Genomic DNA, 16,408 nt, shown 5'->3' with positions numbered 1-16,408 from the left:
AGCAGCATTTAGAACATGTGACGAATTCTATTTATCAGTTGAATTGCATTACTGTAAAAAGTGAAGTACGACATTACTGATTATAATATGTGCGTAGGGATGTATTATTCCTCCGTCTGATTGGTTCATTTTTACCTATTTATTTTTGTAGCATGTTGCTATCATGCTTTTTAACAGGGTCTTGAGAAAAACTCATACATATTGCATTGTTACCCATAATCCCCTTTGTGGTGTGCGTTTTGTATGTTCAATTCTAGGGATGCACCGATACAAATTTTACTTGGTTACATATATTTTTTAAAGCAAGGTAGCAGAAAAAAACAACTGACAATTACACAGCTTCAAAAGATAATTCAATATTAAATTTACTCTTTATATAAGTTTTCACATATTTATTTAGCTGACTTAACCAAATCGATTTCTCAATATGATGCTACAAATCAAGCCAGTTGGTTTTTGGTCATTGTACAAGTCTGTAACAGTCCAGTGCCTTTTCCCACCCTTTATAATTAACAGTGCTGATGTCTACTTGCACTGAAAATGACTTTTAGCGGCCCATACCAATGATTGATCACAGTCTGGTGCCACTTTTCAGACTGTTATGAGACTGTTGCCAAGCCCTTGGGTGGGGGTAAAAGTCTTGGATCTGGGAAAAAAATCTCCATTCAGAGGGATTGTAATGCTGGTTTGTTTGGTCCTTTATTCAGCTGTTGTGTGCATGTTTATTCTCTGTTAGCTATTGGGCGAAATATTTTTGTACAGTATTTTTGGACTTTTGGGTATTTGACTTTGTCCATGTTTTAGTCGGTGGATTTGTACAAAACCAAAAACGAGCCAAAGAATTGATGATTATGATCATTTTTATTATGAATAATGGATCCGCCATAAACTTTATCTCGTTGACATTTTGCATTAAAAACCATAACATGTTTGAGAACAGATTTGCAGAAACATTGGGTGTCAGTATATGTTCTGCAGTCTATTGTAAGTAATTGAAAATATATTCAATTTTTTCATGTCAGAAATTAAGGGAACTGTACATTTTTGTAAATATTTGCTGTTTTTCTTGCAATAAATTATTTTCTTGTTTGTAAAGAAAGTTTCTCATATATATCTTAATTTTCTGCCTTTCATAACCCAAGACATAAACACTGTGTGCTAACAATATTTTCTATAAATTTGCTTACAAACTTTATATAGTATTATACTAAATTTAAATAAATTCCATCTGCCTTTTGTTGTATACTACTAATAATAATAGTTATTAAAGCGGTGTAAACTTGACTGGATTTTATAAGATTGGTGTAGTGTATTATGTTGAATAATTAGAGCATGAATATTAAACAAATTAAGACTAATATTTTCTACATTTGCATTTAAACATCAACCTCCCAGATTTCCAAGGTAAGCTGGAAGCTCATATCTTCAATGGTAAAAATTTTCCTATGGAATATTTAGTCTTTATTATCTTAAATTTAAACACCATTGCAATACATGTAACAACCAATCTCCTCTTTAATATTTTATAGTGATATTAAAACCTAGCACTTTTTTAAAGAATGTTTTAAATTTAATGAGAATGAATGTGTGGGTGTGGCTGTGTGCACAATTTTTATTTTAGGATGTTAAAGTATTTAATTAGATGTTTAAGATTTAATTAGATGTTAACAGTGTTATGCAAGAACCATGCCTAGTAACTAGCTACTCTTTTTTTAACTGCTATAACGTTAACTGTTGTGAGTTAAAATAATCACCTAATTATTTCAACCTAAAAATGACCTGCACTGGACTAAATATAATATATGACTATTGACTGCCGAGTCGCTTTCACCCCAAAATGGCGGACGCGTAGGGCTGCTGCTGGGCGCTGGTGTTGCAATGGAACGTGGCTTTCACTTCTTGTCAATTTTTTTTTTCTCTCTCATTAAAACCGATTATGTTTATCAGTGGTTGTATATCAAGCAGGGACACGTTTGTGTGCATTCACTTTGTGATTTCACCGGAACGAATAGAGAGTCTCCGCAACGGATTAAAGCGCGCGCGTCCGAGTTCAAAATTGGTTGGGACAATAATCGACCCAGGCAAAAAGTGGTGGGGACATGTCCCACCCGTCCCACCCGCAAATTACGCCTATGCCTATGGTTATAACCGGTTATAACTGACGTTTGAAACACTGTAAGTGCGTCTGCCAAATTAATAAATGTAACAATAGACTGATATGTCCCACATTGGAGTGTTCTTCAGCAGCTTTGCAGTGAATGTAGTAGCCATAGACAGTAAAAAGTAGCCTAGTCTGTCAGTCGATCTTGTAACGGTACAGATAGCTGAGGCTGCTTGGCTGAAGGAAGAGGCGCGTCCACCGGCCGGCTCAAGCCTTGTTTATACTCGACGCGTCCGCACGAGCGCGAGTCTCCGCTGACTGCGCGCGCACCTCTCCAAACGGACGAGGCGTTTATACTTGACGCGCTCGCCGTTGTGCTATTCTGTGAAACGACAGGGGGCGACTCGGAGTAATTCTCCTCTAAACCCCCAGGAATCAGCAGTGAAGAAGTAGTTTGCCGTTTATTAGTAGTTTATTAATAGCTGATTCATATTAAAAGAGTAATAAACAACTGAAGCCTTATTGAAGAGTGTTTAAACCTTAATTTCATCAGCAGGGCCTACTTCTGCTATTGTAGGCTTATTTTATAAATGTAAGCAGTTACTTTAGACAAGTGCAAACTGGGTGCTTAATGCAAATGTGTTCCTATTCACAAAATGAGAGGCTTTTATGGTCGCCCATCAATGCGCCCATCGGCGCCGCGCGCGATGTTACAAAAAGTGCCGTGCACACCGCCAGGCGAAATGGGGTCTTGCGCACCCAACGCGCACGACCGCCCACACCGCAATTACGTCATTTTGCCGTGCGCACCTTCGCGCTCTTGCGGACGCGTCGAGTATAAACAAGGCTTTACAAAAAGTGCCGTGCACACCGTCAGGCGAAATGGGGTCTTGCGCACCCAACGCGCACGACCGCCCACACCGCAATGACATCATTTTTGCCGCGCGCACCTTCGCGCTCTTGCGGACGCGTCGAGTATAAACAAGGCTTCAGTCTCACAAAGCCCGCCCTTTTACCCATATGGATTGGCCAGAAGGTGGGCGGGGTTAGGATTTCCCAAGATTTTCAAAAGATGGCGCCACCCATACCCCGCATAAACGGGAGATCATGGTCCTCACTGCAGAACACAAAATCCAGATCCAGATCCAACTCCTCCCACCTTACATATATCTAAACCTACCCATCTCCACCCCCTGATCCCTAACCCCACCCCTAATCCTACCCATCTCCACCCCCTGAACCCTAACCCCACCCCTAATCCTACCCATCTCCACCCCTTTGATCTGGATCCAACTCCGCCCCCTGGATCTCGTGCACTGCAATGAGGTGCTACTGATAAACGGCCTCAAAACCGTTATTCAGAAAGTCTATGGGTGACGTCACAGACGCTTTGTCCATTTTTTTACAGTCTATGATTCAAGCCCATTTCTAATCCGTCAAAATTGCGGCACCAATCAGAAACGTTGGGGCGGGCTTTAAACGATGATGACAGCACAGCGACGGTGAAGCAGATTTTGTACATTTACAAAGATGGATGCCGCCGTGGAACTAGGGGTGTGACGGTTAGTTGAACAGCGTCATATTAGAACTCTATAACCGCCAAAACCATGTTATAAAAATATTTTTTTCACAAAAATGTATTATCATAGAGAATGTTTAAATACTAATATCAGCTTACGAGGGAAACGGAGGCGGAGTTAGTGGTGCTTCGGAGGCTGCTACTGCTGGAATTGATTCGGGAGAGGTCTGTGCCCCTTTACCGATCAGAGCGCGCGCTGACACGGAGTAAAGCCTTGTTTATACTCGACGCGTCCGCACAAGTGCGAAGCATAGACAGTAAAAGAAATGGACACAGCGACCCCATAGACTTCAACGGAGAAAAGTGAAGTCAATTAGAAGCACTCACTTCCTGATTGCCAAGCGCACTGCGCATGCTCAAACTGAGCTTGATGATGTAGATGTGACGTGAGAAACCTGTCTCACAGTTGTACGTCTTCTAGTAGCTGTGCCAAGCAGAATCTGAATAATTCCCTTCTGAATCTTGCAGAGCCGGTGATCGTATTAGCTGTCCATGAGCTAGCAGCAGGAGCAACTTTACAACTCTCTATGGGCTTCTTGACTTTATGCCTCCACGTCCCCCCGATTGCGCGACAGCTTCTACTTCTGTCTATACGGTAATTCCTGTACTGTGCGACAGAGAGTTGCGTGTTATGACGCTTTCCTTAGCCTATTTTTACAAAAACTGCTTCTACGGGGTCATAACGTAATATACAAGGTAATGGAGCCTTTTATACATTGTCGTGTTTCTTTCGAAATAAACAGTGGACAAATGGAGTCTTAAACGCCTCAGATGTAAAGTTATTCGCTGTCAAAGTGACGCCAAAATGAATGGGAGTCAATGGAATGCTAACAGCAGGTGAAGGCTTGCTAGCCAATGGCGGCCCCCGGGGAGACTTCAGTTTCCGGCTGGTGGATTACCCCCTTGGTGCGAAGGTGCGCGCGGCAAAAATGACGCGTTCGGTGCGCAAGACCGGCGAGACCCCATTTCGCTTGGTTGTGTGCACCGCAGCACCTGAGACGCGCCGTGGTGAGGAGCAGAGAGCGCGTCTCAGGTGCTGCGGTTATCACTCCGCCCAAGTAGCAGTGCTTCGCCTTCAGAGAATATAGTTCCCAGTATTTATACGGTTAAAATATGTCTGTGTCTCATGTGACTTCGTTTTTTGTACACTCTGTGACTATACAAATCACAACATGTAAATAGGAAAATGTTTGCGCTATTTTGTCACTTATTTGGATTAGTAAGCTAGCTGCAACCATTTACATCCAGTCTTTGTGCTAAGCTAGGCTAGCGGTGGGTGCGTCAGATAGAGTTACAGCACGCACGGAGATGAAAAAGGTATGTATGGACTTATCTAACTCTGGGGGATAAGGTGAATAGGCTAAAGTTTCAAAAAGTCGGAGTGTTCCTTTAACTTTGAAATGCATTAGGCCTATATTCAAATTCCAAACACATGAGAGTCTCGGGATGAAAGACCCATGACTGGCAGATGAAAGTGCGACAACATTTCTCTCCGAAATGGTAAGAAGTTATATTAGATTGAATGGAGGATTTTAACTGTGACGAGATGATTGACAGGGCAGTTTACGGTGACAGGATGCACGCGACAGATCTGTCCGTTAAAGATTACGAAGTAGTACCGGTATGTCCCAAGCTTGCCTACTCTTTTGCTACACACTCAAAAGTATGTACTTTTTCTTCACAAAAAGAGTACATACTTTTAGGGCGTAGTATAAGTATGCGAATTGGGACGCAGCACATAATGGTGCGTTCACGTGCTATGGAAAATATGATATTTTCCACTTGTGAACTGGTATTTACCAGTGTGTTGCGTTCAAGTATGGAGCCAGATCAGACTCATTAATAATTCACGCAAAAAATACGATTCACACATGCGTAGACAATTTCACATGCGTGAAACCTAATTCACGTACACACAAAAAAAATTCACGTGCGTGAAAAAAAAATATATTCACAAAAAGCAATTCACATGCGCAAAATAAAATTATATATTCATAAAATACATTTCACAAATGCAAAACACAATTCGTAGATATACAACTGTTTACAAAAACCTTTGAATCTTTAAAATGTACGAGTGTGTCCTTGAATTTGAATGTGCAAATCGTCATTCACGTACGAATCGCCTTGGATGTGTGTGTGTGTATTTTTGAGACTTTCCTGGCAGCGCTTACTCGTAAAACAGAGCAGTCGTACTCTTTAGCCAATCAGATTTAAGCTCATCAATCGACCAATCAGTATCACGTGAGGGCGGGCCTACCTGCATGTTACGTCATCAGCTTTCGACCAGTTCATGGCTGAGCAGAGGTAAGTGCAGTTAATCGTTCATTTCTGTGTTAACTGAAGTTAAAGAAGCTTGAGATCAGTTGATGCAATAGTTTATTAACTGCTGTTTAGTCCACATGTGAACATAAACATTTATTTTTAGTATTGATGGATTTTCATGTCCTGTCCACCACACATTCAACTGATGATAATGTATGTAATGACGTGCATATATAGGAGACATGTTTTGTTTTAAGCATCATATATTATGTAGTTTTATTGTTTCAGATTTCCGAGACAGACGATGTATGAAGTTGCAGACAACCAGAACTGTGATCTTACCATTCCTACTGTAAATCTTTGAAAACAGTCCTGTTGCAAGCCAACCATTTTGACAGTTGTTTCAACAAGAGGTTGAAAGTGATGCATTGTTACTGTATTCATTTGTCTCCTGCGGACTATATGTACACGCTCTAGGAATACAGCCCTGCTATGCATGCATTATTAAATGTTCTTGTCAGAATGAAAAGATTCAAAGACATAGTTCAATTTGATGTACACGTTTTATTAATTTGAAAGTTTCCGAAATTCTTTGGGAATAAAATATATATAAAATGACTTGATCATGATTAATGTTCCTGTTACATATGAAGATCATGAACATTCAGTACAGAGAAATATACATCTCTTCCAGAGTTGTGAGATCCAGTCAGAGTCTGCTTTGCTTTTAAAGTATATAAATATACGTGAAATACATCAAGTGAAAAGTGAACAAATGAATTGTGTTCAATCCAGTCATCAGTAGACCTCTCTGTTAGGACATATCAGATTTTGTCCTGATATTTAAAATAGTAAAAACCTATAGTACGAGAGGTGCAGACAGAGGACGTGGGAAATTAAGTGATGGTATTTGAATAGAGTTTACTGAGTAATCTTAGTCGCATAATCTTAATTGCCTCTCTATGATAAGTACCTTTGTCTTATCAGCACAAAATCAGATTTGCCTATTTTACTAAGCAAAGTAAAATTAATGCTTCACAATATTGTCCTGTGAGACCTTAAGATGACAATAAAAAACCTTATTTAAAAACCTTAAGATGACAATACAGCACAAAACATAAGGAAATGCATGTTGAATATTGGTAACACTACAATATGGTACAATAACATTACTTAATGTATATTAACTAACCATGAGCAATAGATTTGTTGCGGTGTTTGATAATCTTTGTTAACGTTAGTTAAAAATATAGCTGTTTATTGTTACTTTACAGTGCATTAACTAATGTTAACAAGATTTTAATTAAGTATTAGTAAATGCTGAAATTAACATTAACAAAAAATAATTAAAGGCTGTTTACGTGCAGTTCATTATTAGTTCATGTTAACTAATGAAACGTTATAGTAAAGTGTTACCAATTAAGACATAAAAACAAAAGTATAAAAGAGAATAAAGAAACAACATGAGTTAAGATGTTTGTGACTATCCAGATGTCACACCAAAGGGGAGTAATCCTGAAAAATGCAGGGAAACAAGTGTTAATAATAATTTAACAACATACACAAATAGCAAATAAACACTGGGTGCTCATTAAATAGGTCTATTCACCATTATAAGAACAATCTGGATGAGGCCAGTGCTGAGAGAGCTAGGGTGGGTATTGACCACAGATGATTGTTTTGCAATCATTAGCGTGATGATTGTAGCTGAGAGCTGTCTAAAATACAACAAAACAAGCATCATCCTTCTTCATTTTTGACACGATATGGGACATCTGATTACAACAACACTTGCTTACATCAGTTAATAGTTCATAAACTATTGCTTCAACTGATCTCTAACTTCAGTTAACACAGAAATGAACGATTAACTGCACTTACCTCTGCTCAGCCATGAACTGGTCGAAAGCTGATGACGTAACATGCAGGTAGGCCCGCCCTCACGTGATACTGATTGGTCGATTGATGAGCTTAAATCTGATTGGCTGAAGAGTACGACTGCTCTGTTTTACGAGTAAGCGCTGCCAGAAAAGTCTCAAAAATACACACACACACATCCAAGGCGATTCGTACGTGAATGACGATTTGCACATTCAAATTCAAGGACACACTCGTACATTTGAAAGATTCAAAGGTTTTTGTGCACAGTTGTATATCTACGAATTGTGTTTTGTATTTGTGAAATGTATTTTATGAATATATAATTTTATTTTGCGCATGTGAATTGCTTTTTGTGAATATGTTTTTTTTTCACGCACGTGAATTTTTTTTGTGTGTACGTGAATTAGGTTTCACGCATGTGAAATTGTCTACGCATGTGTGAATCGTATTTTTTGCGTGAATTATTAATGAGTCTGATCTGGCTCCATATTCAAGTGCTTTTGTTGTCGTAATGTGGTAAAAAGATGGAGATCCAGACCTGTTATTTAGCTAAAACTATTTGAGATTGCTTAAGTCATCTGCTACAGCAAGAAAATGATTTATCAAAACTCAAACGTAAATAACATATGCTGTATATTTTCTAGATCATGAATAGTACCAAAGCCCGTCTACGGAAAGCCTGGCCACTCCCTATTAAGTCCTATTGTACCGAATTTTGGTTGTAGTTCCACCAGAGTGCCACTGGGGGCGATCGTCCGAGTGCAGAATGAATGGGAGTCAATGGGGCTTGACGGCTAAATTTGTCTCTTTTACCCGATTGTCATTGAGAAATCTCAGATTTGAATGTAGGTTCTGCAAGTTCAACATGGGTTATAGGTCGAAAGTTGAATGAACGAGTGCTTATGTCCTTTCGATTTCTTACAGGTTGAGTTGTTGTTGCCCATAACACGCTAGCATTTTGCTAATGGACGCTGATTGGTCAGTGAAGGACTGATTACGACCAGAAACACCGCTTGATGGCATCCGAAGCGGGACCAATGTTAAGGCCATAGGCGGACTGAACTCTCTCTACCATAGACTGTAAAAAAAGATATTTACCCGTGTCAGATGTGTAGTTGATGCCTCGAGAGAAAAGAAAGTGCAAAAGCATAAACATAATAAATACATAGACGCCCTATTGGCCGCTTTGGGACGTTGCTGCGATTGTATTCTTATTGTGGAAAAAGAATTTTCTGTGATTGACCCGATTTTAGCAATAACAAAGATAACTGATGGATCCTTTATCTATGGTAATACGATATGGTACAACTACAGTGCAGTGCAAATAGTAAATATAAGATAAAGTGAGTAATAGTAAATAGTTTAGTCAATGAAATAAACAAACAGTATACAGCAAATAAAATAGTAATGAAAAGGCTATATAAAATATAGGCTATATAAAATAAAATGACACAACACTGTCTATTTTTGTTAAATTTAAGTTTTATTGATCAGTAAGAGACATTATAACAGTATAAGTAGCCTAAAAGGTATAAGAAGTTATACAAGACAAGAAATAAAGTAAACCATTCAGACACAGCAGGATACAACGTTAAAATAGCCAAAATATAAAGTTATGAAACTTCACTTTGCCCTCAGCCAAAACGATTTGCCAGGGAACAAATGATACGATTAATGAGACCAAAGATCGCCCGTTAGATATACACAAGACGAATTATATCTCATGTTTAACCACCACTAGAGACGTCAGAAGCACTAGCCGAGGAAAGGCTGTTCCAGGCGGGGTGCAGAGCGCTGAGCGCCCGCTGATCCCTGGATCTACAACTCCGAAAACGTCAGATCAAAATTTTAAATAGGCGCTATCTTTATAAATAAACCACAGATTTGAGCTTTAAACAACTACATTGTCGACTGAAAAACTATTAAAACTACATTTCGTGACACAATAACAGTAGTATTTTTAAATTTCGCGGCTTCTCTCGTCTGTCTATGCGCGAAAGCACCAGTGAATGAAGGATTGCCGTAAAGCAGGTCTCTGGTCGTACGGATGTGTATGACGTCATTTACATTTTAAAATACTTTTTAAAGCAAATAAGTGACTCTAAAAAATCTAACACCAAGTAATGTGTAATTTTGTTGCATCTTCTTTCGAATACAACATTCAAATTACTAGACAAAAAATTATATCCTGAGAAAAGTGGATTTTTAGGGGTATTGCTCCATAGACCTCCATTCATTCTGCACTCCGATTGTGAGCGCCCTCATATGGAATCAGAGTGAACTGCAACCAGTTCAGAACCCGGAAGTTGAATGTGAGTGGGAGTTCTCCCCATATTAGACATTCTCTGATAGTCCATATTTTTACCATTCACAACTCTTGCGTTGCTCTCCGCCATTTTGAAAAGGTCAAAGGTAATCTCATCTCGGCAACTCGTGCATCAAAATATTCTACGAGTTGCCCAGTGGAAAATACCACATGAGGGGGTGTTCATGTGCATTTTCCATGTCGGCTTTTGGTATTTACCATAATTACCATAGCACGTGAACGCAGTTACAACTGAGAATGATCTGGTTTTAACCAGGCTAATTTTTATCTCCATTGATAAAACAATTATGCTCATAGTTGAAATGCAGTAAAATTGAGCACTGTTGATTTAATTCCACTGTATTTACACCTTAATTTCATACACTCTGACCAATAGCTATATCTAATTAAGTTTTAAGGTTCTAAATTCTGTTTTTTAAACATGGTGAAAAGAAACCGTGACCAATTACAGGATCTAAAATGTACACTTCAATTCAATTCATATTTGCGCCGATTTTAAATCTTGAAGTTGAAGTCAATCAACAATTTTAGTTTGAATGCATTGTTCTACTAGACTAAAATAGATAAAAGAAGCAATATAGGGACTGAGAGACCACTAGATTTCAAGTCAAATCTTCATGTGCAATGACCGTGTCGTACAGCAGAGGGCAGCGTGATGCAGAGAATGATTATTGCTGTTGAATAAAAAGGTAGCACAATATATCAACAGGAAAACTTCGCATTTTTAATCACAAGTCCACCTAAAAAAAAAAAGTATACAAATTTGTATCCTTTTATATGTAAATTTCTTATCTACTTTTTAATTTGGTTACCTTTTTTGACTGATTTTACCTTGAACCTGCCATGAATATAGCCTTAGATGCTGACATGACATAAAACTGAGAGATTGTAACTACTGTACACTATCTGGGGCCTCTTTCTTCATTGACGGCTATTGAAAAGGAGCTATGTGACGAAACACATTCAAAGTCTGAGAATTATGTGTTTCCTTGCAATTACTCCCCCCTGCCCTGCCCTGTTTGTGTCATGAAAAAGCCTTAGATGCTGACATAAACAAAGAAACTGATCAAGGGGTCAAGGTTTGGCTGGTTAGCATGACTCTGTTAGCTCCTGCAGTTAGGAGATCTAACTACATGATCTGGGGGCAAAGAAAAAAGTATTTTTCAATTGATGGCTTAAGAGCAAGCTTCTTTTGTAAACAGCACACACACATATATCAGTTTCTTTGTTTATGTCAGCATCTAAGGCTTTTTCGTGACACAAACAGGGCAGGGCAGGGGGGAGTAATTGCAAGGAAACACATAGTTCTCAGACTTTGAATGTGTTTCGTTACATAGCTCCTTTTCAATAGCCGTCAATGAAGAAAGAGGCCCCAGATAGTGTACAGTAGTTACAATCTCTCAGTTTTATATCATGTCAGCATCTAAGGCTATATTCATGGCAAGTTCAAGGTAAAATCAGTACCTTGTATATATATATATACACACATACATATTTAAAGTGCCCCTATTATGGATTTTTTTTAAAAGATGACCTTTTTATGTAGTGTGTAACATAGCTCCAAGTGAATGAAAACATCCTGCAAAGTTTTAAATCTGAAAGGGCACCGTATATAACGTTATTGTCTCTCAATAGTAAGAGTCGACTCTGAGTCAATGAAATGAATAGTTTTTCAAACGAGTCCTAAGCCGTTTCGTCGTGACATCAAGACGAAACATTAGAATATTGCCCGCCCACTTATTGCGCGTGCAGACACCAGAAAAAAAACTTGAACCTCAAACACTGCAGCTGATTCCTGTGGATACTGGAGAGCATCATGTCGAGAGAAGACGCTGTGCTCTACAATGTAAAGTTAAGCCAGTTTTTTTTTTTCCACTGCCCAAGGAACGAGCATGTGAAGAATCAGTGGTTAAAGTTCGTCTTTACAACGATACCACATCAGTATAGCCGAACCTTGTTCTGTGTTCCCGTCATTTTACTGACGACTGCTTCCTCAACCTAAATGCGCTCAACGGTGGATTCGCAAGCCGGTTGTTATTGAAGGATCGAATTGTACAAAGTGTCAAAACCACAAGTATTGCAGAAACAATACACTACCTGTTGTACTTCCGTGTAGCAAAGATTTTTAGCCTCGCTTGGCATTTTGATACAGTTCCCACACGTGCACCTAAATAAATTCAGTAATTAATTCGTCTGTGACACGTTACACTGAACTAACAAATGGCGACAGACCGCAAGATGAATCAGATTACAGCACGTCACTTATCAGACATTCTTACTCCGATTCTGCATGTTCCATCGGCCCGAAGTGCCATAAACTACATTGACACTTTGAGAAATTGAGAAAGGTCCTGCTCCAGTCGTGTTTGCGATTGACTTTCTGGTTCATCAGCAACTCGTTTCCTCGTTGGACTCGAATTGGTAAGGCAAAATTGATGCCATGTCTGTTCATATAGCCTACTGTATAAAATGTTCAACAGTTGACAAGCCGTAATCCATCCAGTAATGTTGATGGGCGTTCCGTTTCCGACAACACGCAGTAGACCAATCACAACTGACTGGGTCATCTGACCAATCACGCAGATTAGAGACACGCAAACAAGGGGTTTGGAAAAATGAATCGTTGAGCGAATCCTTTGGGAGTCGTTGAGCAAATAAGGTAAAAATAAATGCTTATTATAAGACAACAAAAGTGTTTTTTGTCCTTGCATGCATGTAAACCTGTTGTTGGGGACTCCCAAAACAAATATAGGAACCTTTAAAAATTTTCCCATAATAGGGGCACTTTAAATATGCCTGTGTGATTTTGCTAAGGTTTGTAGGTTCAAAGCCCTCAGGCAATCACTACTGTCTCATTGAGCAATGCACCGAACCACAGTGTCGACTGTCCTCTCTGTTCTTGAGATTTCAGACGTCATTTTTTTAGAATGCTGTTAATGCTTCTGGTTTTACTGGACTGGATTGCTCCTTCTATTGAGGAAATGCTCGGTGTTTCTTAAATGCCCTACAGCAGATTCCATTCATACTCCAAAATGTCAAGAGCACCTCAAAAATAATCAATTTCATAGGTATTTGTTGCGAGAAGGACATTCGGAAATGAGATCAATAACAATGCAATCCCAGTCTTTAATCTCAATTAAATAACTCAATGTCAATGGCAATGTCATTTAAATGTACTTATAACTTTAACTTTTTAACTACAGTAAAGTCTAAATATTTCATCATAGTAAATGTGTGCTTAACATATTAAATTATTCATTAGCTGATAGTTGTCATGATTCTGCCATCATGTCTTTGATTCCTCTTGTCTTGTGGCAGGATCATGACAGAATCATGTTTTGTGTACAAGCGCATGGCCAATTGTTTGGCCATGCGCTTGTGTTGTCTCGTTACGTTACTCCGCCCCCTTGTTATCCTCGTCTCGTCATTATTGTCTAGTCAGTTTCACCTGTCCTTGTCTTGTCAGCTTCACCTGTCTTTGTCATTAGTGTCTCCCTATTTAATCCCCTTGTGTTTGCTGTCCTGTGTCGGTACATTGTCTAACTTTGCGTGTTAATCCCTGTTAGTATATTGTCTGAAGACCTGTTTAATCAGTATTGTGAGTTCGTTTCCTGTCTAGTCAGAGTCTTTGTTTTTCATCGTGTCTTAGTCTTGTTATACTCTGCTCCAGTCCTGTTTTACCCCCTCGTGGGTTTTGTTTTCTGTTTTTGTCCTAAATAAATCATTTAAGTGTCATCTGCTGTCTGCGCCTGGGTTCTCCTTCCATCCACATGACAATAGTCATGAATGGCAGTTCAAAATGTATTTATGTATTTATGTATTTATTGTAGTGGGATCTGAAGCATACAATTCTGAAATATATTAGGTGGCACTAAAGACATTTGTAGCAAAGAAACCAGCATCCTATATATCTATCCTGTCACGGTTATGGGCTGTGTTCATGCTAAGTGTGTTCAACTTCGTCAAGTGGGCGAGGAAAGTGTACTTGGAAAGACCCCCGACCGCTCAATTTTGAACATAGGAGTGAGTCTACTCATATGCAATGCAGACAGATTCATAGACCACATTGCAACACGATTGTGACGTCAGAACAGCAACTTGCACGGCGGGCTCCATAGTAGATCAAGGGCGTTCCATTTAAACCCATTTCAAGGCTTCCGCCAGTAGTGGACACTCATGCAACATAAGCAAGGACGTAGTAAACGAGACGGAGGGAAGTTTGCGAGGGAAGGATGTAAATGTGATGTGGACTTTCATTTTGACATTCTGATCTGTTTCCTTTAGTTCCCGTTTCTCCGCTGTTTAGTTTCAGTTTCCATAGTTACTCATTACTGCCTTGTTAGTTTCTACCTGTGTCTCGTTTAGTTTCTTTGTTTGCCCTGTGTTTATTTAGCCCTTAGAGGCCGTTTCCACGACACCGTTTCAACTAAAAACGGAAAAACTTGTTTTGGCCGTTCATTTTCACGACAACGGCATTTTGGGGGCCTGAAACTTTTGAAAATGTGTTTCAAAGTGCAAGTTTTTGAAAACAATACCGTTATCGTCTCTGTGTAAAGGAGAAAAACGTGGATTTGTGAAAACAGTGACATCATGCGCATGCGTATTATGTGTTCAGTCTATAGGCGCGTAGTGTTTCTTTACAAAGTGACAGCGCCACCTACTGGCCTGGCAGCAGAATACAGCGCTTTAATCGTTTTCATAGATCTGTGTGAACGGGGATCTTTTTGACAACGCTGTCAATCGTTTCCATTTTTAGTACATAGTTGTTGTGTAAACGTACCCTTAGTTTGCAGTCATGTTTTGTCGTTCTTATTTATGGATTAGCCTATAAGCCTACATTTTCTCCTGAAGTCTTTTCAATTATGTGGATTTATAATAAAGACTGCTTATTGTTACTTTTTTGTTTGCCAAACACGCTGACACATTCCTGTTTCATTTCATATTTTTCCCTTTTTACATAAAGGGTTGGTTCCCAAAAAAATACAAATCTGTCATCATTTATTCACCTTTATGTTATTCCAAAACTGTATGACCTTTTTTCTGTGCAACAAAAAAGAAGATATTTTGAGAAATGACTTAGTTTTTTATTTTATTGTCCATGCAATGGAAGTCAGTGATCGCTAAAACAGTTTTTTGTATATCCTGCAGAAGAAAGTGAATCAGACAGGTTCAAAAAAGACATGAGGGTGAGAAAATGAAGACAAAATAGTTATTTTTTGGGTGAACTTTTGACTGAAAGAGAAAGGCACTCACGGCTTGTTGTATTTGGATTAAGGCTCTCTCAAATTCCAGGAAATCTGGCTAAAACCATTAAATCCATTGAAATATTTTGGTAAGATTAATTATGTAAATTTATTTAAAAGTCCTAATCTAGAAGTCTGGCTCTCTACATCATTTCATCCTCCATGTCTACTTGGATTGAATAGCGAATAAGACTCAAAGTTGATCTAAAGCCCAATCATTTTCCAAATATCCTCAAGATGCTGTAGTGTGAAGTGGAAGAGTGGAAGATCATCTTGATTATAGTGTGAGCAGTGGACACTTTAACATGTTGTCAACACAGTTGCATACCCAGCACAGTATGAGCGTAAACTGACCCATATGGGCACCATAGGCCAACTAAAACCTGTAACGGATGCATCTGCTGTGCGATACTTCCAACATCTGCATATTGTTAGGAATATGGTTTGACATATGGTGAGAAGGTTTAGGTGTGTTTTATTATTTAATGTGTCATTTGACAGGTTGAACCCAATGAGTTCTATAAGCTTTCAGACAGTTAGCATTACTTTATATGAACGCATCCCAGGACTTTGATTATTGTGAAATGCAGCAGATGGAAAAAATATACACTTGTAAAAGATGGCACTGGTAAAACATTTACTATAATATAACAAAATATTTGCGATTTATAAGCTTTTATTTCATCTGAAGAAATGGCTGTTGCAAGCAAGGTCTAATGGGACCATGGCAAACCTTGCAATCTGTGAACTGTGAACCTAGATTTTTTTTGTGTGTGTAAAACATCAGTTCTCATTCTTTTAGACTGGGGGTCTTTATTCTCAGAGCATATGAACTACAGAGAATTGTGCACATAAAGGACAAGGGCTTAGACAGTGATATTTTGTTCAGTTTCATATTCTCTGTGGGTTTTTATGGAAGGTTCCCTGAGTACATGTTCCCGTGGGACGGAGCAGTTAAGCACCTTCCCCTCAGGGACTCTCACATCGAAGGCCGAGACAAACTGACCCCCGCT

The sequence above is a fragment of the Rhinichthys klamathensis genome, unplaced genomic scaffold, assembly GCF_029890125.1.
Source record: "Rhinichthys klamathensis goyatoka isolate OS25496 unplaced genomic scaffold, OSU_Roscu_1.1 h1tg000192l_1, whole genome shotgun sequence".
Classification (NCBI taxonomy): Eukaryota; Metazoa; Chordata; class Actinopteri; order Cypriniformes; family Leuciscidae; genus Rhinichthys; species Rhinichthys klamathensis.
Note: the sequence above shows the minus strand (reverse complement) of the source record.